Genomic DNA, 24,971 nt, shown 5'->3' on the forward strand with positions numbered 1-24,971 from the left:
TTTGTGAGAGAGCTTCGATAGAGAGAAACTTGGGAAACCAAAGAGTGAAATTTAGGATTGAGTGTCTTTGTGAGAATTTTTTCCTGGTTGGAATATATTTGTAAACACATTGGGTAGTGAGTTCTCATTAGAGGAAGGATAAAAATGCTTCCTTTAGTGTTTTCTCTTAGGATTCATTGTGAGTGTGGTTGACTTGAAAATGGATAGAAATCAGAGTTTGTTCTTTGTGAGCTTTTAAGTTGATTTCTTGTAACCTATTTCTATCATTCTTATCATAGTGCATTGGAGAGCTGCTCTCTCCCCATAGTAGGTCATTATGGACCTAACTGGATAAACAATATTGGTGTGTTGTTTTCTTTCTCTTCTTTCTTATCTTTGTTGCTTTAAATATGATTGTCGTGTTACTTCACACTTAGATCCAAGTCTATTTGTTGTTGTTGTTGTTGCTGCTGCTTGTGGACCTAAGTTTTATTGATGTGATTATTTGCTCGAGTTCACAACACAAAACATAGTGAATACTTCAACTTATTAAGGAATGGAAGTAAACGAAACTAAAAGAAAGACTGCCACGACGAACAACTCCTCAAGTGTCCTTCACCTTGCCTTCAACAATTTACTTATCTGTAAACATGAAAACTAATTGGGATGAGAATACATCTCAGTGAGCTCATAACTAAACCATATATGCACCTGGCCCCTTCAATAATATTTGCTTAGTTCTTGCATATAAACTTCCTACTAAAACTCTAATTATGTCTAGATACTGGAATATCATCATCATATATACATATTCGTTAAAGTATGAATAATAGAGTTTATATCTACTATAGAACTTGATCATCAACACAACCCTTTTCCTTAAGGTGTTTTCATCATTTACTTATCTATGCATGTTGCAAAAGTCCACCCAAGCGTGAGTATACTTAGGTGGTTGTCAACCGGTAAGGTAGACATATAAGTCGTAAATAACGCCCTATTTATCTACCCTTACCGAACATACTTAGGATATCCCATGTTCATGAGGATACCCTTCTACCTCACAATTTTTTTCTTTTAAAATTCTTTTATTATACTGCCTAGTCATATAATTTAGTGACTAGCTAGTGTCTTTCACCTTGATTTATAAACTATGATAGATATATAATAGACCTGTAACAATTTGACATCAGAACCGAACTTAAAATTTGACTAGTGTCTTGCACTACCCTTCTACGTGGTAGTGCAAAACCCACTACCACATAGAAGCTAATACTCATGTGTATGTATGTATGTATATATCCATTACGGCGCGCGCGCACACACACACAGATATATATATATATATATAGATATAGATATATGTATATGTATATGTATAATTCCATTCATAACAGAGGTTAATAGACATAGGTTCTTCACAATTCAGAGCATAAGAACTACCTAATATATATACATATGAGTATTATTATTATTATACGGTTTACATACATATACTTATATATAATGATCTTAATTTAGTTTGCCCATAAGTAGTATCCACCAATTATATATAGATTCTAGGTTTTACCTCTCACGGGAACTACACCTAACAGAGCTACATCTCACAGAAGCTACCTTTTTGGGTTCTAACAACATCAAAATTCATTTCAACACAGTTCATCTTGGAGGTTCTAGTAACAACATCATCTATTCTACATGATGACTATTTCAATTACCAAAATATATCTGAATTATTATACCTATTTAATTCTCAAATTCTAATCTCTAAAATCAATACTTAATAAGAACTCACCTTATTAAGAGGGTCAGTGACGATGCCAAGAATTGTTGGAACCGTTCTTGTATTGTTTTTATTTTGGACGGTTTGGACGAAAGTAGTTGGGTGGTTGGGTTTGTGGTGTTTTATCAAATAATAGCTTGGTACATGCATAGAAATTTCTCCGTTTGATATCAAGTGGTAGATAAATGCATGAATGCATCAAATCCATTTGATTATCTTGCATTTAGTCTAGAGATTCGTAAATAATTTGTTTTTGTGATGGCATGAAATTAACGAAGGAACAATCATCGATATGGTAAAACTCTTATCTTTTTTTTTTAACGTTAAATATAATTTCATTACCAAAAGTGGCAATAAATCAAAAGGCAAGATTGCAGAAAATACAAGGTAGAGTCTCTTCGATTCATATGCTATCTAAATTATGAAGAGCATGTTTAGCTAAATAATGAGCAGCTTTATTGACTTTACGTCTAACATGCAAAAAATTTAAACTACGAAAACAAACATTAAAACTAATACAATCTTCAATAATAGAGCCGACATAGGTAGAAGATTGTTGACGAATATTCAACGCCAAGACCATATTAAAAGCATTAGATTCTGTTATAAGATTCATAAAACACATGTCTTTTATCTTGGGCATTGATTAAATCCAAGAAGAATGATTTTTATTTTGATCTTTATCATTATTGGAACTCTCGGCCCCTTTTTTAATTGGGTTATAATGTCGGTCAAGATCTATTGTATCTTAATTTGTGTATTTTGAAGACATATTGTTTCTTTGACTTTTTGTAATTCTCCATCCTAGAATAACTTATATATATGTATCTTATTACAGAAATAAAAATGTTTTTTTAATTACAAAAAAATTGAAAAAAAATCTGAAAATTAATAAAAAAAATTGAAAAAAAATATTATAAAATTCTGGAAAATTGAAAAATTAATAAAAAAATTGAAAAAAATAAAAAAATTCGGGAAAATTGAAAAATTAATAAAAAATGATTAAAAAAATAAAATAATCTAAAAAATTCTGAAAAAATAAAATTTCGAAATTTTCTGAAAAAAAAATTAAAATTCTGGAAAAATTCTAATTAAAATTTTAATGAAAAATAAAAATTCTGGAAAATATTTAAAAAAATTCAAAATTTTCGAAAAAATTAAAAAGATTAATCATTTTTAAAAAAATGAAATTTTTGAAATTTTCATTAGTATTTCTCGAAATTTCGAAATTTTCATTAGTATATATGTCGAGCTTAGGTTTTTTCAGTGTATTTTTCGAAACTTCTAAATTTTCATTAATATTTTTTCCGGGAAAATTTTCATTAGTATTTTTTCCGGGAAATTTTCATTATGTGTATTCCGGTTTACAAAAAATTATGTGTATTCTGGTTTGTAAATACACAAAAAATTATGTGTATTCCGGTTTATAAATACACAAAAATTCCCGGAAAAAATACTAATGAAAATTTCAAAATTTTTTAAATATTTTCCGTATTTTCCAGAATTTTCAATTTTTTCAATTTTCCAGAATTCCGTTTTCAAATTTTCCAGATATTTTTGAAATTTTTAAATTTTTTTAATACTAATTAATTTTCAATTTTTTCAATTTTTTTAATCATTTTTTATTTTTATTAATTTTTCCTGAATTTTTAAATTTTTTTCCGTATTTTTTCAATTATTTTTCATTTTTATTAATTTTTCAATTTTCCAGAATTTTTTAATATTTTATTTCAATTTTTTTTATTAATTTTTCAATTTCCCAGAATTTTTTAATATTTTTTTTCAATTTTTTTATTAATTTTTCAATTTTCCAGAATTTTTAAAAAAAAATTCAATTTTTTTATTAATTTTTCATTTTTCCTGAATTTTTATTTATTTTTTAATTACAAAATAAAAAAAAATATTAAAAAATACAAAAATGCATCCACGTCAGCATTGACTGGGTCAAAATTGGGCTAGGGGGCCAAAATTGCAACCAAAAGTGAACTTAAGGGGCCGAAAAAGAGATATTTTTTTTAGGGGGCCAAAATCGCAACTTTTGGATACTTAGGGGGCCAAAAGTGTAATTAAGCCTAAAAATTAATAGGGAAATCCTTGTGTCGTTGGGGCATAAATTAAAAAGTCAAATGTAGAAGTTTTTTTTTTTTTTTTAAATTTTGTGCATTCAATATTTTAAAATTTTCAAAAGTTATATTTTCAATATAAAATTTATTTTTAATTTCCGTTTTAAGCTCCTTAACTTGTGTCTCTAGGGAACAAGTTAACATGACTCAAAGAATAATAATAGTGAAGATTTATAGTGAAATCATTATAAAAAATGCGATAAATTGAGTGCACGGAACGACAAACACGACACATTAATACAATCAAAAGATATTTAATTATTTTATTGTTATTAATGGTGTCTATTGATTACTGTAAAAAGGTACTATTTGTCAATATACAAGTGCTAAAAACTAAGAAATTACTCCCTCCGTTCCTTTTTAAGTGTCACTTTTGAAGAATTTTTTTGTTCCTATTTAAGTGTCATTTTACATAGTTCAATGCAACATTAAATGTTATTTTACTAATATTACCCTTATTTATTATTGTGGAGGGAGAAATATATGTAATGAGATATTAAATAAATAAGGTTATTATAGTAAAAATATAAATTATTGTATCAAAAGTAGCAATATTTATTGATTGTCTTGGTTTGTGTAAAATGTCAAAATGTGACAATTAAAAAGGAACGGAGGTAGTATCAAACAATTTTCTATTTGATACATCCAAAGGAGAAGAAACATGGCTACAATCTTCAAGTTTACTTATACTACCTTTGTCCCTATATATAAGACCATTTTGCTAAAATCACGAGAATTAAGAAAGTGGATATTTGCATTAAAGTTGTTTGTAATCACTATTGTTTTTACAATTTTATCCTTAAGAGAGAGAGAGAGAGAGAGTTAGTTTATGTTTTCCATATGCTATTTATTGTTGATTGAAGAAAAAGATGTATAATAAATAGGGGCATATATGTAAAGAAATAATTAATGTAGTTGGAAATAGCAAAGGGATCTTATAAAAAGGGACAAATGTTTTTTTTTCAAAAGGGTCTTATAATTAGGGACAGAGGTAGTATTATAATCATATATCTTGAATAACCAATGAAGCTAGCATTATTTTTACGAAGCTAGCATCATTGGGTCTTATACTTGTGATACAACTGCGAAACAAGATTTATGGATGCGCCTGTCTCAATTTATTCTTATCAATGGTGATGCGAATGTCTGTGTTTGTGGGGACTTTACTTCTGTTAGATTGGAGGAGGACAGGAGAGGTAGAAATGTGATTTTTAGACAGTTGGATGCAGATAATTTTAATAATTTCATTGATGGTAGTTTCTTGATAGATTTACCTATTTGTGGAAGATTATACACTTGGTACCGTGGTGATGGTATTTCCATGAGCAGGATTGATAGATTTCTTGTGTATGCAAAGTGGTGTGAATCTTGGCCTAATTGTATTCAAGTGGCGCATCAGCGGGGCCTCTCCGATCATGTTCCGCATGTTCTTTATGTTGATGAGACAAATTGGGGACCTCGACCTCTCCGATTGATGAAGTGCTGGTCTGAATATGATGGTTATGCTGCTTTTGTTCGTGAAAAATTAAACTCTTTTAATTTGGATGGATGGGGCGGCCATGTTCTCAAAATGAAGCTTAAAATGATTAAATCTTGTCTCAAGGAGTGGCATCAAAACCATTCAAAGAATATTAAAGGTAAGATATTAGATGTAAATAATAGACTTTCTTTCCTTGATACTAAAGGGGAGGAAGGTGAGCTGGTGGAGGAAGAGGCTAAGGAGCTTCGCGAGTTGTCTGTTGAATTGCATTCTATGTCTCGCGTTTATACTAGTATGAATTGGCAGAAGGCGGGGGTGAATTGGATAAGGGAAGGTGATGCAAATTCAAAATTCTTTCATAATATGATGTCATATAGACAACGTTGGAATTCTTTACATGTCATTAATGTGGATGGGGCGCGTGTGGAAGGGGTTCAGAATATTAGGATGGCTGTTCTAAAACATTTTGCAAGTCATTACCGCAATCGTGATGTTGCTCGCCCAGATGTTAACGGTCTTAATTTCAGAAAATTGTCTTTTGCTCAGGCAGGTCACTTGGTGCGACCTTTTTCGTTGGATGAGGTTAAACAGGCGGTTTGGGACTGTGATAGTTATAAGAGTCCCGGACCTGATGGTATTAATATGGGGTTCATCAAAGATTTTTGGCATGAACTGAAAAATGATTTTTTGAGGTTTTTTGTGGAATTCCATTGGAACGGGAAGTTGACTAAGGGAGTAAATTCGACGTTTATCACTTTGATTCCGAAGGTGGATAGTCCTCAAAGGCTAGCTGATTTTCGACCAATTTCCCTTGTTGGGTGTTTGTACAAAGTGCTGGCAAGGTCCTTGCTAATCGCCTCCGTAGTGTTTTGGATTTTATGGTGTCGGATGCGCAGTCTGCCTTTGTTTGCGGTAAACAAATTCTTGATGGCATTCTCATTGCGAATGAGGTAGTTGATGAGGCTAAACGAATGAACAAGGAACTGTTATTGTTTAAGGTTGCTTTTGAAATGGCCTACGATTCTATTGATCTCAATTATTTACACTCAGTGATGTTGAATATGAATTTCCCAACACTTTGGAGAAAATGGATTATGGAGTGTGTTGGAACAGCTTCAGTTGTCGTCCTTGTTAATGGGTGTCCGACGGAGGAGTTTCCTATCCAGCGGGGGCTTCGCCAAGGGGATCCTCTTTCGCCGTTTTTATTCTTATTGGCGGCGGAGGGTTTCGATGCTCTGATGAAGGCTTCTGTGTCTAATAATATTTTTCAACCATATGGTGTGGGTTCTCAACGGGATGTAAGGTTGTCTCACCTCCAATTTGTTGATGATACTCTTATTGTGGGTGAAAAAAGCTGGTTGAATGTACGTACGATTCCGGTTGTGTTGCTAATTCTTGAGTAAGTGTTGGGTTTGAAGGTAAATTTCAATAAAAGCATGCTGACGGGTGTAAATATTTCCACATCTTGGCTTTCAGAAGCGGCTGCTGTTTTAAATTGTAGAACTGGTCTGATTCCTTTTGTGTATTTGGGGTTACCTATTGGTGGTGATAGTGGGAAACTTAGTTTTTGGAAACCAGTGGTGGACCGTATTTCTGCTAGAATGTCGTCCTGGAATAATAAGTACTTATCTTTTGGTGGCCGCCTGGTTTTTACGGTTGGTGGAGATACCCACTACCTTGTATGGGTATCATGTAATTGTTTAGTTTTTTTCCTTTAGTGCTGGCATCTTTTTTAGGTGCCTGTTGATTGTATCAGACTTTGGTGGTTCACCACTTTAGCACACCTTGTACGGGATGAAACACTACTCTTTTGAGCAATATATCCCATTTTGAATTGTTAAAAAAAAAAAGTTTCCTATAAACTTATAACAAGATATAGGGAGGAGAGTAAACCATCACTCCATGTAAAATAAATTAATTGTAATAAATAAAGATGTAATCATGTGAAATAATTATTAAATAAAGATAATATGATTATCATACAAACAATTATATGCATGCATTTATAAGCATACATGACTCTATTACATACTCCCTCCTTCCCTGTATGTAAGCATCAATTTGACTAAAAATTTGTACTAACTATAAATCCCTTTTCAAATTACTAGATGCATTTATTATTTTTTCCTAAAGAATGAAACCATTCAATCCCATACCATGCTCTTGCATCGTTATACAAAGTAAGAGCTTCTTCCATTACCGTAGGCCAGAGCAACGCTTTGGCTCTTTAATTCTCTTCCTGTTGGGTAGGCAGAGACAAAACCTACAGGCATATAATCCTATATAACTCATCTATGTCCTCGTATGCCTAGTTGCCAGCCGAGGATCATAGCCAACTGATGCCATTAGTAGAAGCCCAATGTAATCAACTTCATTAACCCCATTGTTGTAAAGCAAAAATCTGGACCTATCAACAACATTAACCCTACTGTTGTAAAGCAGTCGTGCATTTCTTAACGTCCGCCGCTGCTGTAAAGTCACGACCTACTCTTCCGTGTGCCCAGCGGCGAAGCTAGCACTATTTTTACGAGGGGGTCAAATATAAAGAAGAAAAAAATCAAACGCTAATATACGAAACCTAATTAATTTTACTCATTTAATGAAACTGCAACAAAGAAAATAAAAGCTAACAATAGTTGTTTATAAAAGTTGAGCTCTAAGGAGTTTTTCGAAGTTAAATTTATTCATATTTGACACTAAACTAAATAGATTATCAATATTTTTATAATATCATCTCTGTTTTAAGCAACAAAATTGTTTGAAGTAGCCAAATAATATCTTAACAGGGTAGCTACATATATACCTAAGTTAAATATTCAAGATTTTTTTCTTCTTTTGGGGTAGTCAATGCTACCGCATAGTTGTGAAGCCCTTCGCCCCTGCGTGTGCCAACCCTTGGGTTGTATCCTCCATTCAATCACCCCTCTTTGCAAACAAATCGTTATATTTTTTGGTGTGAGAAAGGGATAAACCATATATTTTTTGGTGTGTAATATCTCAGTTGTTGGATAGGTGCAACAGAGAAGGATGCAGACATACAGACTGTTGAGGATATATATATATATATATATATATATATATATATATATATATATAATTTTTTGATTCTCAGTCGTTTGAATATTTGCTCTATTCCTTTGCCGTACTTTACTGTCCCTTCTCTATTTCGAAAAATTCACTTTGAGCATCATTCTCTACTAAGATGATGCCCAATCGTCATCACAGTCAGGAGGGTTCAGATCGATGTTAGTCTCGCAGGGTACTTTGCTACCTGTAATGTTTTAAAATCGAACTGGATATAAATCAAAGAGACATCCAAGTTATTGTTCTGCTACTTTAAACTTGTTGAACGGAGACAAAATCACAATAGAGGAGTGTTATGATAGTTTCTCTAAAACCTACTCTCTAATTAAACCTATAAAAGAGTAATTGTTAAAAACAGTGTTAGAAAAAGAGTGTTACATATAAACTGATGTTTTTCTTGTTAAAAAAAATATAAACTGATGTTGGTTCACATTTAAACTGGTTGAACCCGACTTAAAACTTTGTTATTTTACGAAGGTCTTCAATCATTGGTGTCTCTTTCCAACACTACAATTCCAATATTCAACCATTTATCTACCGAAATTAATCAAACACCTAAATAATTCATCTATCTATCGAGACATCTTTTACTAAAGACAAAATAATGACGCATATACAAAACCAACTTAGGTTGACCTGGTGATATTAGTTTAGGACCTCCTCCTCGAGATCTCAAGTTCGATTCTCCCCATTGTCAATTTAGGTGTGTGCTAATTTAGCTTCATAAAAAAATGAAGCAATCGTTAGATTGAGGTTGAACCTTGAGGGTTGACAAACTCTTTAGACCTTGCACACAAAAAAAGTCTTGGAATTATCTTTTAGAAAAAAAGTCTTGGAATTATCTTTTACAAAAAAAGTCTTTAGACCTTAAACCAAAGTATCTTTTACAAACGTATGGCAATGTTCATACTGTATACAAAACTGGGCAATAGCTCAAAAAAAAAAAATGGTGGAGGAATTTGAGGTCAAAACTAGTCGCACTTTAATATAATTGTCGTTTTTCCTATGTAATCATGGACCATATGCTGTGAAATATGGTCACCTACCCAGAGTTCGTTTAGTCTGCAACTTTAAACACAAATGTTAGACACATACACACACACACACACACACACATATATATATATATAGAGTTAGGATCCGTTGACACCAGGTGTCAACGAATTCGTTGACACCAAATCTCAACCGTCAATTTAATTTCATCAAAGGCTTATATATTTCTATTTTGTGTGTACTGTTTCTCTCAATCGCATAGTATTTTTGTTTTCAATCATTGAAAAACTGAAATTGAAAACGGCATCATGATACTCTTTATTATCTTCTACAAATTGTAATTCTCAGCTACACATCCATTGATATTTATTTAATGTTTGCATCTCTATAATCTATTTCCTCTTGTTAATTCAACGTTTTGAATTGCAGACAAAAGTAGTGTAAACAATGATGGACTTTGTAATTTAGAGCATTATGGAGAACATCAATTTTTCAACAAAATACCATAAATAATTGAGTTTACTAACATCACGTCCATTTATAAATCGATGAAGAACCTTCATTCTCATGATAATTTGTTTGTCCTTGAAATCAATCATTTCCAGCAAAAAATATTACAATTAAAGAGCTAAGATTGGTTTACCATAAAAGAAATAAAGAAAAAGATTCACCTACACCAAAAGAATTGAAGACTTCTTAGGGCCTTAAATGAGTAATTATGAGCCTTTGATTAAATTTAAATGGAGGGTTGAGATTTGGTGTCAATGAATTCGTTGACACCTGGTGTCAACGGATCCTAACTCATATATATATATATATATAAATGGTTTAGATTATATCCTATGAGAATGACATCTTTATATGAGAATGATGAGAATGAATCTCAGCCATCAAGATCAAAATAAATGGTTTAGATTAAAAAAACTTATTTTATATAACACATGCCTTTCCACATGCTATCCTCAATCCATTCATCTTCTCCAACCTACCAGATCTCCCTCAGCCTGAAACTCTCGTGACTTCCAAATCGTTTCCAACATCATCCATCTTTCTATTGTCCGAGTTTCGATAATAATAACAATTGAATCCAATTGAAAATCAATAACCGATTATTTTGAGTTTTGCACAGAACACATCAATTTTCTGTTTAATTTAACAAAGGGTTAAAAAGAATTAAAAATCGTTGTAGATTTGGGGAAAATTGGTTGAGAATTAAAAATAATTATGCCCAATAATAGATCCAAAATTAAATTTTTGTTTAATTTAACCATCAATTCTGTTCAATGGTGTGTACGCCAGCAACGACGACGATTCTGTTTGAGATGCTCACACCGGCGGCCATGTGGTTATGCAGAGAGAGATAGAGAGACGGCGTGACCATGTGGTCGAATGTTGGGGGCGCCACCGTGACCCTGTGTTGTATGAGTCGGAAATGGTGGTGAAAGGGGGTGACGGTGACTGGCGTGGTGGAAGGTGAGAAGAAAAGGAAAGCTTTGAGGTGGAAGGAAGAAGAATCGTAAACATGAGAAGAAGAAGAATGAAAACGTGTGAGATTAAGAAATTTGGCACATGATAAGTTATGACATAATCTTATCCATTCATTTTAATCTGATGGTTCATATTCATTCTCATCATTCTCATATAAAGATGTCATTCTCATAAGATACATCCTATATATATATGTATGTATATATATATATATATATATATATATATATATATATATATGTGTGTGTGTGTATATGTATATGTATATATATGTATATGTATCTGTATGTGTGTGTGTGTGTGTGTGTATATATATATATAAACATAAAGGAGTACACCCTCCGGTCACTATTATATGTAAAAATTTATATGTTTCATTTATTCAATTAATGATGATATATATAGACTATACATCATTTAATAAATGAATCTAAAAATCAAATATTTTTCGAAAAGTGTAAGTTAACAAACCTACTCCCACTTGTAGATAAACAAATTCCAGTAGTTCATGTTACTTTTGAATAGGGATAGTTTTGTAAATTTGATTTAGTTTTATATTTTCTAACAAGATGTCCCAATTGTATTCCTTGTTTTAAGGATGAGTCGGCACTTTTTTTTTGAGCAAATAGTCACTTTAGTCCCTGAATCAGCACCTCGCTGTCATATAGGTCCCTGACTCAGGATTAAATACAAACAAGTTCCTGACTCTACACTTCCGTTATCACTTTAGTCCCTGTAGTTAAAAAAATCTGTTAAGTGATGATGTGGCACGCTGACAAGGAGTATGACGTGTCACAGGTGTTTTATCTTGGTTTTCGGGTGTCAAACATTGATTACGTTTGAACCTTTTAAACCGGTGATATCTTATTTTTTCTTGGGAAGGGAAAAAGTAAGCAAAACCCTTGAGAATCGAGGTCCGGGAGTTGTTTTCGCTACGGGAAGGTGTTAGGCACCCATAACGACTATAGTATCCTATAGGAACCGTCTTTTATTTCTACGCGCGCGCTTTACTTTTAAATGCTATTTTGAAAATGTTTATTAAACCTAAAGGTATTCTAAATGAAGAATTGGAGGGAGAAGAATGTTTTTGGATTTTTATTTTAGTTGAATTGAAGGAATTTTGTTCCTTGCCTACGTACCCGATTAAGGGATCAAATCCACCGTAGTTCTCTTCCAAAAATGTTTTTGTTTTTGTTGGTTGATTTTAAGTTTGAAAATGAAATTTTGAAGAATGAGAGAGAGAGGCCTCAAGGGCATGAGACTTATGAAATGAGTGAGGTTTGATTAGTCATTTTGTAAAAGAAGTCAAAGTTTGATTATTTTTCATTGAAGTTTGATTAAGAAAATAAAAGGAAAATTCAATGGGGTTTTGACCCCAAGGTTTATTGTGAAAAACGTTTGAGTGAAGTTTGTTCAAGTTTTTTGGAAAAATTTTTTTTTCTAAGTATAAGGCCTAAACATACATCTAAACATACAATCCTAAACATACATCTAAACATGCATATTCTAGCTATATAGTGATGTGTGTGCATGTGTCGATGCTTGTGTCGGTGTACATCATTAGAGTCCATTGTCCTTATTACATCATACCCTAGATACATTCTATGGCCTCTTTGCCAAGAAATTAAAAGTGCATAAAGGAAAATATTACAAAACTCCTAAGTGTTTACATTCTAACTTTGGTACAAATTAAATTGCAACAAAATAGAGATGAATATGGGATGAAATGGGAATGCTTATGAAATATATGAGACATGAAATGAAATGGTTAGTAATATAAGGCACAAAATGATAGAAGAGATAGGCAAGAAAGTATTAAGCAAATCAATGAGAATTAGCACTAAAAAGTGGCAAAGACATGCCTAAAATCTACCATGATATGAAAGCAAGATCATGACCTATAATTTTCATGTCCTTGCAAATTTCCAAAGGGTTTTATTTCAGCATATGACATGAAAATCACAAGGCCACATCAAGCTTCCAAAGTTTTGGCATACTTTAGACCTATTCTTGCACTAATTTTGCACATAGTAATATTCAAACAAATCACAACACAAGAAAGTAATATTATGCACTACAAACAGCACCAAATATTCCAGATCAATAACAAATAATGCCCCAAAATTACTCTTCAAGAACCAATTATCATGAGCCAAAATATTGGAATTAAAATGTGCAAAAAGACTTCACAAAATATGATAAAAAACAACACAAATCACTCACAACTTCACGTGTATGTTTTCTAACAATTTTCAACATGCAAAAGGTCACAAGAAACAAGTCTTAATCACTCAAAACAAATGTAAAAGAAATCGCAAGGTTTTGGCAAGTTTTTCATCAAGACTTTCAACAAAAATTAAAGAAAAAACAATAAACCAAAGTAAAAATAATTCTCCAGTATTTCTTGATCAATCTTGACATGCAATATGTCAAAATTGATCAAAAAGTACAAAGAAAATTATAGGAATTTTTCCAGAATTTTTAAAGGACTTTTTGAACATGCAGGGGTGCAATTAGCAAAAACATTAACTAAAACGTACAGAAAGGGGGGTGTAAACAGCATACTGGAAAAATGAAGCACTTTGGGCTGCAAGATGGGACCAAGGGAGGTTGGATATGCTTGCTGGAGCGGGTTATTGGGTCGAACTGACCCAGTTCAGTTGGGTTATGGGTTAGTTGCAGGTATAAAAGGGCTTTCTACCCTCAAACCTTTCATTCCAGTAAGTATTTCCTCTCCCTCACATAAAACCAGCGCCGCCTGTACTCATCTTCTCCGGCGAGCACCAAATTTCCGACGCGGTGGTCGGCCGGCGGCGCCACCGTGTCGGAGTTCAAACTTCGCCGTTTTTTGAAACGAACACCATTTTCTACAATCATTTTTCTTCCTCTTTACGAATCCACCGTTAATTTTCGAAAACAAACACTAAAAAGTTCTAGATCTACGTTTTTATCTTCAAAAGAATGTTGCAAACCATGAACGAACAATAAACGTGCGCAGCAGAGAAGGGAAAGGAATCCAGGTACCTTGTTTAAATCGGAGAAACTGATGCGAATTCTGGTCCTTTGTGCGGTTCCAATTTCTTCTTCAATTCTTCTCCGGTTCGAAACAGTCCCACGAGTCTTCTTGCTTTCTTGTGATTCTAATCCGTTGGCTTTGAATTTGGGAGGTGACTTGCGCTTCAGATTCGGTTGTGTGGTATAACCTTGATAAAGATTGTACTCGAAACCTCAAATGTCATCGTTACTTTGTTGAACAGAAATTCGAAAATAGGTGTTGTTGTTTGGGCCAAAGTTTCTATGCCATGGAATTTGCATGATTTTGTGAATTGATTGAGACTTTTGATTGTGGAATGGAGGTTGAAGATGATGAATGTGGTGGTTGAAGTGGTGGTTGAAGTGGTGGTTTAGGTTGGTTATGGAGGTTAGGGGGTTAGTTAGGGTGGTTTTGGTGGTGGTGAAAAGTTGTTAGAGTGGAGAGAAAAGGTTGTTAGGGTGGTGGAAAATAATAGACACGTGGGAGAAGAAAAGAGGGAAGAAAGAAAATTTATTTTTTTGACTTTTTGTGAATTTTTGTGGAAAATGATTGAATGATTAATTGTGTTGAAAATTGACCACAAGTTTGACTTATATAGGTGATATGGTAAGCTTGGACCAATGAGACAATGCCATGTGTACTTGGACTTGTAACAAACTCTTATGGACCAATAGCATTTGGACACGTGGCACTTGGACTCTAACAAACTAAAAAGGATTAAAATGCAAATAACAAAAATACAAGGACCAAAATGGAAACTAAAACTAAAATTGAATTGAAAAAAGTAAATTGAAAATTAACGTAAAGCGAGACGATTAAAAACAACGAAACAGACAAGAGTTTTTATGTGAAATGACCAAAACGCCCCTAGGGACTAAAACGACTAAAAACGACTCAAATGCAATTTTAAAATGATTTTTTAACAAGGGATTAAAGCAAGAGCTTATTCAAACAAATTAAAAGACTCAGAGACAAATTTTAGAATTTAAACAGGGTTTTAACGCATGAAAAGACTAAAATGCCCCTAGGGGCAAAACTGACTCAAAATGACTTCAAATGCAATTTTAAAAATGGATTTTGACATAAAATGAAACAAAGACTTATTCTAACCAAATGAAAAGACTCAAACATTTTTTCAAAGACTGAAAGAAATTTTAACATGGGAAATGACTAAAATGCCCCTAGGGGCTAAACTAGAAAATGACTCAACTGATATTTTTTGGAATGACTTTTGACATGAGATTGAAACAAAGGCTTATACAAACCAATTTAAAAGACTCAAACAATTTTCAAGGATTAAAATGAGTAGAATGCAGGAAATGACTAAAATACCCTTCTATGTGAATTTTGCAAATAACATTGAAATAAAATGCAGAGAAAGATGCAATTGATCAGAGACAGTTCAGATGATTTATAATGCAAGAAAAGAAAAATTGATTAGTATTTTTAGGTCCAAAATTAGGGTATAACAGCTGCCCCTATTTAAGTTTCTTTGTCCGGAGAGTCAAGAGACGAAGTCTTAGAGTTGACGGGACGAAGATACTTAAATATTAACATTTGCACTGCTTTTGGACATAAAAATACGTTTTCAGATTTTCAAAAACATGAATGCCATGCAACATTTCATTTATGAATGCAAGACAATCGAACCGGAATCTACGGGCTGTGTCACACCACCAAGGGATTTATAGACATCAAGGTAGAAAGAACGGGCAACAAATAGACAGGTACAAGCTGTTCTTTGGATCGAACTTGCCACTTGACCGAGAGATACAAACAAGAGATGGGTACAAGCTGTTCTTTGGATCGAACTTGCCACTTGACCGAGAGAATACAAACAAGAGATGGGTACAAGCTGTTCTTTGGATCGAACTTGCCACTTGACCAAGGAAATACAAACAGGAAACGGATACAAGCTGTTCTTTGGATCGAACTTGCCACTTGATCGGTGATACAAACAAAGGGTAGATACAAGCTGTTCTGATCGAACCTGCCACTTGATCAGTACCACAACATGTAGGTCGGTGCAAACTGTTCTTTGGATCGAACTTGCCGTTTGACCGGAAACATAGACATATAAGCAGGTACAAGTGGTTCTTTTTGGATTGAACCTTGCACTTGACCAGTAACAAGATACAAATTGAAAGTCTGGTTTAACAAGATACCAATTGAGGGTAAATTGTCATTGACTTGATTTGAAAATAGACATGACCATTTTTGTTGGCCCAAAAGTAAATTGACATTGATTTGAATTGAATTGAAAGTTGAATTTGACATTGACATTGACATTGGCTTGGAAATTGAAATTGACATTGACATTGACATTGGCATTGACATTGACATTGACATTGACATTGGCATTGGATAGTGAAATTGACATTGACATTGACATTGGATTGGCATTGACATTGACATTGACATTGGCATTTGACATTAACATTGACATTGACATTGACATTGGCATTTGACATTAACATTGACATTGACATTGGCATTGACATTGACATTGACATTAACATTGACATTGACATTGGCATTGACATTGACATTGACATTGACATTGACATTTGACATTAACATTGACATTGACATTGAAATTGACATTGACATTGGATACTGACATTTGACATTGACATTGGATATTGACATTTGTCATTGAAATTGACATTGAATTTGACAGCTGACAGTTGGATATGCAACATGTATGCATGGTATAGCAAGATTATTGGATGTATGAGCACATAAAATGCATGATTATGCATGTATGAATGCTTGAAATGCATGATTGGTTGGCAATTTGGCAGAGAAGTTTCACAAAGGCAGACAAGACATTGGAAGATTGGGCACGTAGTGGCTCGTGTTGCAACATATTCACAGGGGAAAACCTCTTTGGAGAGACCGTCGTTGAGAGACGTATCGAAACCATGGCTGAGGGCAATAAAACTTGTAAAGGAGGACCCTTGGAAGGTTCTTGGATACAGGTCGCCGTTGCTAGGCGTGTCAGTGCTGGGTGAACATTGGATGTTCGCATCTGCGGTCAATGCTTTTCAATATTCCATTCTTTCCTTTTTCATTTTCAAACCCCACTTTTGCCTGAACCGCCCTTTCGGGTTTTCGATTCACCGGGGAATAGATTCTTTTCATTGCCCCATTTTGCCTGAATTGCCTTCATTGGTTGTCAATCAGCGGGGTGCTCATTTTTGCCTAAGCCGCCCTTTCGGGTTTTCAACTTAGCGAGCTTTTCATTTTCATTTTTTTCATTTTTTCACTTTCATTTTCATTCTGTTTTTTCATTCTTGCCATTGACCACAGATCATCCCGGGGAGTAACCTGCTTGTAACATGTATTGAAATAGACATTGACACTCATTCATTCATGCATGTTTCATTGAAATGTACCCTGTTGCTCATGTTTGCTTTCAAAAATAGACAGGAAAAGATTTTTCAATTTTCAAAGATGTTTGTTTCAGACATTGACATTATCAAATAGAAAGAAAATGTTTTGTATATAGCATTGAAAGAAGAAAGACAATAGAATTTCAAACAATAGAAAGGCTCAAATTGATGTAGAAGAGTGAGAGTCAGCCAGAGGCATGACTTCACGGATTTACAAAGCTTGGAAAATGGTAATTTTATTGGTTGGTGATACATTGAACACGATGACCGCTACATTTCATAGAAATTTTGAACCCACAAGTACAGAAGCCTCTGATGAAGAAGATCATTGACAGTTGCAGATGCCCCAAGGGGTGATGGTAATTTGCCAGATATAGTTACTTGTCTTTCATCAACCTCATTTTTGCATGAACCGCCCTTTCGGGTTTTCGGCCCATCGAGGCGCTCATTTTTGCCTGAGTTGCGTACAATCTCAGCGAGCTCTTTCATATTCATTTTTTTTGTCCCTAACTTTTGCCTGGATCGCCCTTGCGGGTTTTCGATCCACCGGGAAGCGCATTTTTGCCTAGGCCGCCCTTTCGGGTTTTCGACCTACCACGCTGTTCTTTTCTTTCTAGACAAAGTATTTCTTGACTATATCGGCATTAACAGGATTTGGAAGCTCAACACCATCCATGTGTGTAAGAATCAAAGCACCACCAGAGAAAGCCTTCTTGACAACATAAGGACCTTCGTAGTTAGGTGTCCACTTGCCCCTTGGGTCGGGTTGCTGACTTATCCTTCTTTTCAATACAAGTTCGCCTTCCTTGAATTCTCGAGGTCGGACTTTCTTGTCAAAAGCATTCTTCATTCGCACTTGATACAACTGTCCATGAGTCATAGCATCCATACGTTTCTCTTCAATCAGATTCAATTGATCATACCGACTTTGACACCATTCAGCCTCAGTTAATTTTGCTTCCATTATCACTCGAAGAGATGGAATCTCCACTTCCAGAGGGAGAATTGCTTCCATACCATACACCAAAGAGAAAGGGGTTGCCCCGGTTGAGCTGCGCACTGTAGTACGATAACCATGCAAGGCAAAAGGTAACATTTCATGCCAGTCTTTGTAAGTAGTGACCATCTTCTGAACAATCTTCTTGATGTTCTTGTTAGCGGCCTCAACTGCACCATTCATCTGAGGTCTATAAGGAGAAGAGTTGTGATGTTCAATTTTGAATTCTTCACATAAAGCTTGCATCATGCTATTGTTCAGATTGGAACCATTGTCAGTGATGATCTTGTTGGGAACACCATATCGACAAATGATGTTATTCTTGATAAACTTGACAACCACTTGCTTGGTCACATTTGCATAGGAGGCAGCTTCAACCCACTTGGTGAAGTAGTCAATTGCCACTAGGATGAAACGATGTCCATTGGAAGCTTTTGGTTCAATTCTTCCGATCATGTCAATGCCCCACATAGAGAAAGGCCATGGGGAAGATATAACATTGAGAGCATGTGGAGGCACATGGATCTTATCAGCATAAATTTGACATTTGTGGCATCTTTTAGCATGTTTGTGGCAGTCACGCTCCATAGTTATCCAGTAATAGCCGGCTCTTAACAGTTTCCTTGACATGGTGTGACCCGAAGCATGGGTCCCAAAGGTACCATCATGTACATCATGCATCAACTTCTCAGCTTCTTGTTTGTCAACACATCTCAGCAAGACCATGTCATAGTTCCTCTTGTATAGGATTTCTCCGTCCAGAAAGAATCTACTAGCCCATCGTCTCAAAGTTTTTTTATCCCTGTTGGAAGCACCAGGTGGATATTCACGGTTCTGCAAGAATTGCTTGATGTTGTAATACCAAGGCTTTTTATCATTCACATCTTCATCAGCTTGATCTGGCATATTTTCAATAGTAAACACATGAGCGGGTCTATCAAGACGCTGCACCTTGATCACAGGCACATCATTCCAGTGATTCACACGAAACATGGAAGACAAAGTAGCGAGAGCATCGACCATCTGATTTTCATCCCGAGGGATGTGGTGCAGTTCAACCTTTGTAAAGTATGTCAACAGACGTCTTGCATAGTCACGGTATGGGATCAGCTTCTCATGATGAGTCTCCCATTCACCCTTTATCTGATTAATAACAAGTGCGGAATCTCCATAGATGTCAAGGTGCTTAATTCTCAGATCGAGGGCTTCTTCAATGCCCAAGATGCATGCTTCATATTCAGCTACGTTGTTTGTGCATTCAAAAGTTATTCGAGCGGTGAAAGGAATGTGGTGCCCCTGCGGAGTTACAATGATGGCTCCAATTCCATTACCATAAACATTAACAGCTCCATCAAACACCAATCCCCATTTGCTATTGGGATCTGGCCCTTCATTGATCAGTGGCTCTTCACAGTCTTTTGCCTTCAGATACATAACTTCTTCATCAGGGAAATCAAATTTAATTGGCTGGTAATCATCAAGAGGTTGACAAGCAAGATGCTCAGCAAGGACACTTCCTTTGATTGCTTTCTGAGCTTTGTACACAATATCATATTCAGACAACAACATTTGCCAACGCGCAATCTTTCCAGTAACAGCAGGCTTTTCAAAGATGTACTTGATTGGATCCATTCGGGATATCAACCAAGTTGTATGATTCACCATATAATGACGCAGGCGTTTGGCAGCCCAAGCTAAAGCACAACAAGTCTTCTCAAGCATTGTATACCGAGTCTCACAGTCGGTGAACTTCTTGCTCAGATAGTAGATAGCATGCTCTTTCTTACCAGTCTCATCTTGTTGTCCGAGAACACAACCCACTGAATCATCTAACACTGACAGATACATAATCAATGGCCTTCCTTCCACTGGCGGGACAAGGATAGGTGGTTCCAACAGGTATTATTTAATGCTATCAAAAGCTTCCTGGCATTCATCATTCCATACAACAGGCTGATTCTTTCTGAGCAATTTGAAAATTGGTCCGCAAGTAGTAGTCATGTGAGATGTGAATCTTGAAATATAGTTCAGACGTCCGAGGAAACCTCTGACTTGCTTCTCAGTCTGAGGGGCTGGCATCTCTCTAATGGCTCGGACTTTGTCAGGATCAACTTCAATGCCTCTTTGACTGACAATGAAGCCTAGCAACTTTCCAGATCTTACACCAAATGTACACTTGTTAGGATTCAACCGCAGCTTGTACTTTCTCAGTCTTTCAAACATCTTTTTCAAATACACAACATGCTGCTCCTCATCACTTGACTTCACAATCATATCATCAACGTATACTTCAATCTCTTTGTGAATCATATCATGAAACAGAGTGGTCATACCCCTTTGATAGGTAGCACCAGCGTTTATCAAGCCGAACGGCATCACTTTGTAACAGAACGTTCCCCACGGAGTGATGAAGGACGTCTTTTCTCTATCTTCAGGAGACATTCGTATTTGATTATAACCAGAGAAACCATCCATAAAGGAGAACACTTTGGATTGAGCAGTACTGTCAACAAGCACATCAATATGAGGTAGTGGGAAGTTATCTTTTGGACTGGCTTTATTCAGATCTCTGTAATCAACACACATTCGGACTTTCCCATCTTTCTTTGGTACTGGTACGATGTTGGCAATCCACTCAGGGTATTTAGCTGTCATGAGGAAACCCGCATCAATTTGCTTTTGCACCTCAGCCTTTATCTTAAGAGCCATGTCTGGACGAGACCTTCTCAATTTCTGTTTGACAGGAGGACATTCAGGTCTTGTCGGTATCCGATGTTCCACAATCTGGGGATCTAGACCCGGCATATCTTCATAAGACCATGCAAAGACATCTGGATAATCATGGAGAAGTTGAATGATCTTCTTTTTCACTTCTGGCTCAAGTGCAGCACCAATCTTGATCTCTCGCTTGTTCTCTTCAGTACCCAGGTTGATAAGCTCAATTTCTTCCTGGTGAGGCTGAATGGCTCTTCTTTCTTGCTCAAGCAGTCGAGTGATCTCATACGGTATCTCTTCATCATCATCCTCATCTTCAGCCTCATACACAGGGAATTCAAAATTTGGAGGAACCATAGGGTCACTGTGTTCAACGGGTTTATTATGGTTCAATCTGCATAATATGATTGGGATGATTTTAGAAAAAGTTTTTCATGCAGATTTTTGAAATTAATAAGAAAAATACAGATGTTTTGGTTTTTTCTGGCATTACCATTATTTCCAAGAAAAAGGCACTAAAAAGTAAAAAGCAAAGAGTCGTGAGAAAGACGACAACTTTTATTGAAAACGGCAATGCCGAAACAAACAGCCCTTACAATGATATCACTTTCGCCTTGGGCAGAGCGAAATGATTGTTATTTTGAAAACAAGAAAACATGAGCAACAAGACACATTACATGGAAGCATGCATGACTAAGGGAACATCAATGGCTTCCCAATTTCTCACAGTGCCTCCTGGTATAACAAATGTAGGCACGTAACCACCTCCAGCAGCATCTTCAGTAATAGCGTTGATGAACCCAGCACTGTAGAAGGTTCCTGTTGAAACGCCTGAGGTTGGAGAGAATCCAAGGCCCTCTTTACGCTTGTTTTCCAAAATCTGAATCACTTTGCTCCAGCCAGCAGCTTGCCCTTCTTGACCCGGAGAATCCTGAAGCACTGGCACAATCACACATACATCACTGACGGTCAAGCGTTTGTCATCCATCAGACTCTGGATATCATCCTGCACCACACGACAGCCCATAGGATTTTGGAGACATTCTAAACAGGAAGCATGATCGTGATTAAACAAAGAAGCTTGACAAAGCTTGGTATGTAGTGGTACCAAGGGAGTAACGACATTGCGGACATCCAGCATGGGATCCTCTTGAGGAACAGGGATCCTTTCAAAAGCCTCGATCATGTTAACTGCATCATGGTTTGGGAGTGGATTATCAAGAACATGAGGAGCACTATTCTCAAAAGTCAACCGTCCCTTTTCTATTAGGTCTTTCACAATATACTTCAGAGCAAGGCAACCCTCAACATCATGGCCTTGAGCACCCTGATGAAATTCACATGTTAGATCCTGTCGGAACCTGGGAGGCAATGGATTAGGCGGAGGCCTGCCTGGTCTAGTGACACAGTGTCCCTTGGCCAGTAGAGTTGGGAGCAGCTCACCATACCGCATTGGTATTGGTGGAAAGGAAGGTTTGGGTCGGGGTCCCTGTTGTTGCTGCTGTTGCTGTTGAGCAGGAGGCTGTTGTTGCACTTGCTGTGCGATGGCATTGACGGGCACTGGTGGTTGGCCCGGTGGCAGAGGATATTGCTGGTAGAATGGCGGGAAGAAAGGATGCTGAGAGTACTGCATGTAATGATAAGGCATAGGTAATTGTGTAGCCGCTACAGATGGGTTACCAGACACCATCCCCACATCAGATTCTTTCTTCTTATGATGACCATTACCATACTTCTTTGATGCACTGTTTGAAGATTCACCTTTCTCTAGGACAATAATACCATCTCGGACGGCCTCCTCTAGACGCGTTCCCATTGTAACCATATCAGAGAAGTTGTTTGGGGCAGAGACTATCATTCTCTCCTTATATTCCTTCTTCAGAGTCTTCAGGAATGTCTGTGTTAATTCTTCCTCATCAAGTCGAGGAGAAACACGGGCAGCTGCCCCTCTCCATCTTTGAGCATACTCTCGGAAGGTTTCATCTGATTTCTGAGACAGGGCTTTAAGAGAGTCCCTATTTGGTCTCAGACGGGTATTGAATTCATATTGACTCTCAAAAGCAGCAGCCAGATCCTCAAAAGTATGGATGTTGTCCTTACTACCAATCTGCTGCATCATCTGTCAAGCTACTCTGGAAGCAATGGATCATTAGTGCATCATTGTCGGCGTAGTTAGCCATCTTTCGGACATACCGGATAACATGGTTGTGTGGACAAGAAGTCCCATTGTATTTGTCAAATTCTGGCTCTTTGAATTTCTTAGGAACCTCAAATTGGGATACCAAGCATAGATCACGAGCTTTAGCAGGAGCACCATTGTTTCCTCGGCTAGCCTTGACCTCACGGAGTTCTCCGGCCAACTCCCTTAATTGTCTCTTCATAGCTTCCATTGCGGGATCTTGTCCACGCGGAGTATCGACATCAATTACCTGTTGCACAGTGTGTACAATAGGATCGGTAACAACGGTGGTTACTTGAGGCATAGCAGTAGATACAGGAATCTGTCCTTGACCAGCAAAACCAGAGACACCAGCAGCAGTATTAGGAGAATAGTAAGCTGAGAGACCATAAGGACGCCCATTGGGCATAACAAAACGAGCATCAGTAGCCACAGTAGATAGTGGGATAGACGGAATTGCTTCAGTAGAAACTGGGACAGATGTGGCTGGTTGTTCTTGTGCAGCCAGCAAAGCAGACATAGTGTCATGAGCCTTAGCCAAGTCTTCTTTCATAGCAGCCAATTCGGCACGGAGCCGAGCATTTTCTTCTTCAAAGTTAGTCATGATCCTTCTCTTGTGAAATCTTGTTTGATGCACTCTATCTGGTTGGTAAATCTTGCGACCACGAGCCACTTTTCAGACTGCGGCGGACAAAACCAGGAGGCAATGAGCACGAGAGAAGCTTTTTGTGACCAATGAATGCATATGATGCATGAAATGTGTAAATGCATATGCAAAAAGATTCTTTTTATGTGTTATCGAAGGGTTTTTAGACAAATTAGAAACTTGTAAACATTACTAAACAACGATTAACATGAACGGGAAACAAATAACCAACATATAGTTTTTACAAGACGATTCCCTTTGAAATGCTAAGCCAAGGGATAGACTTTAAAATGTAAATCAACACAAAATGGAAATAACAACAGGAAATGGAGATCCTCAAGCATAGGAAGTGGAAGCATCATCCTCAGACTCAGACTCATAGCTGCAGTATCGTGCATAGAAGTCACGGGCACCCCTAGCCCTCTTAGAGTCCCTCATAAGCATCCTATCTTTCTCTTCAATCTCTCTCTTAGCCTTAGCTAACTCTTTCTTCAGTGTCAAGACCTCATGAGTCTTCTGCTCATCCTTTCCATCCAAAGTCATGATCAAGTTCTCAGCCTCATAGTATCTAGCTCTCCACTGATGCTTCTCCCGACTCTCCATAGCTAGATGCTCCTGATACATCTCCTGGGTAGGTGGGAGTAGAGGCAAAGGCATGGTAGGAACAGATGCAGACACATATCTCATAGGGGGGTAAGGCATACCAATCTCATTAGCTTGGTTTATAACCCACTGTGTATATGCCTCATGAGCAATACCGGACCTTACACCCATATGCTTCACCTCTTTCTTCCGAAGCTTAGTCCAAGCTTCCATGAAATCCTCTCTTATTCCTGTGGGAGCATTGGAGTAGTGAAAGAAGTAAGGAGCTGTAGCAAGATTGATGGGCTTATCTTTCATCGGGAAACCAAATTGTCTCAAAGCGAGCTCCGGGTTATAGTTGATTCCACCCCGGGTACCAAGAAGAGGTACATTAAGAAACTTTCCACCACCAAAGATAATTTCCTTAAGCCTAGAAGCGGGAGTGAGCCAAACCACTTCATTAGGAGTGAGAGCCATAATCCTCTGTGAAATAGAC

General features: G+C 36.4%; 1 long non-coding RNA gene across 1 annotated transcript; it reads right to left on the minus strand.

Moving 5' to 3' along the window:
• Positions 1-339: 339 nt before the first annotated feature.
• On the minus strand, positions 340-2,010 carry LOC146911966 (uncharacterized). Its single transcript, XR_015015066.1, has 2 exons — positions 1,772-2,010; positions 340-621 (listed from the first exon to the last, which is right to left on the minus strand). It is a non-coding gene; the product is annotated as an uncharacterized LOC146911966 (long non-coding RNA).
• Positions 2,011-24,971: the final 22,961 nt, after the last annotated feature.

Source organism: Medicago sativa, chromosome 6, assembly GCF_051527215.1.
Source record: "Medicago sativa cultivar Bolivia chromosome 6, Bolivia_mono, whole genome shotgun sequence".
Lineage (NCBI taxonomy): Eukaryota > Viridiplantae > Streptophyta > Magnoliopsida > Fabales > Fabaceae > Medicago > Medicago sativa.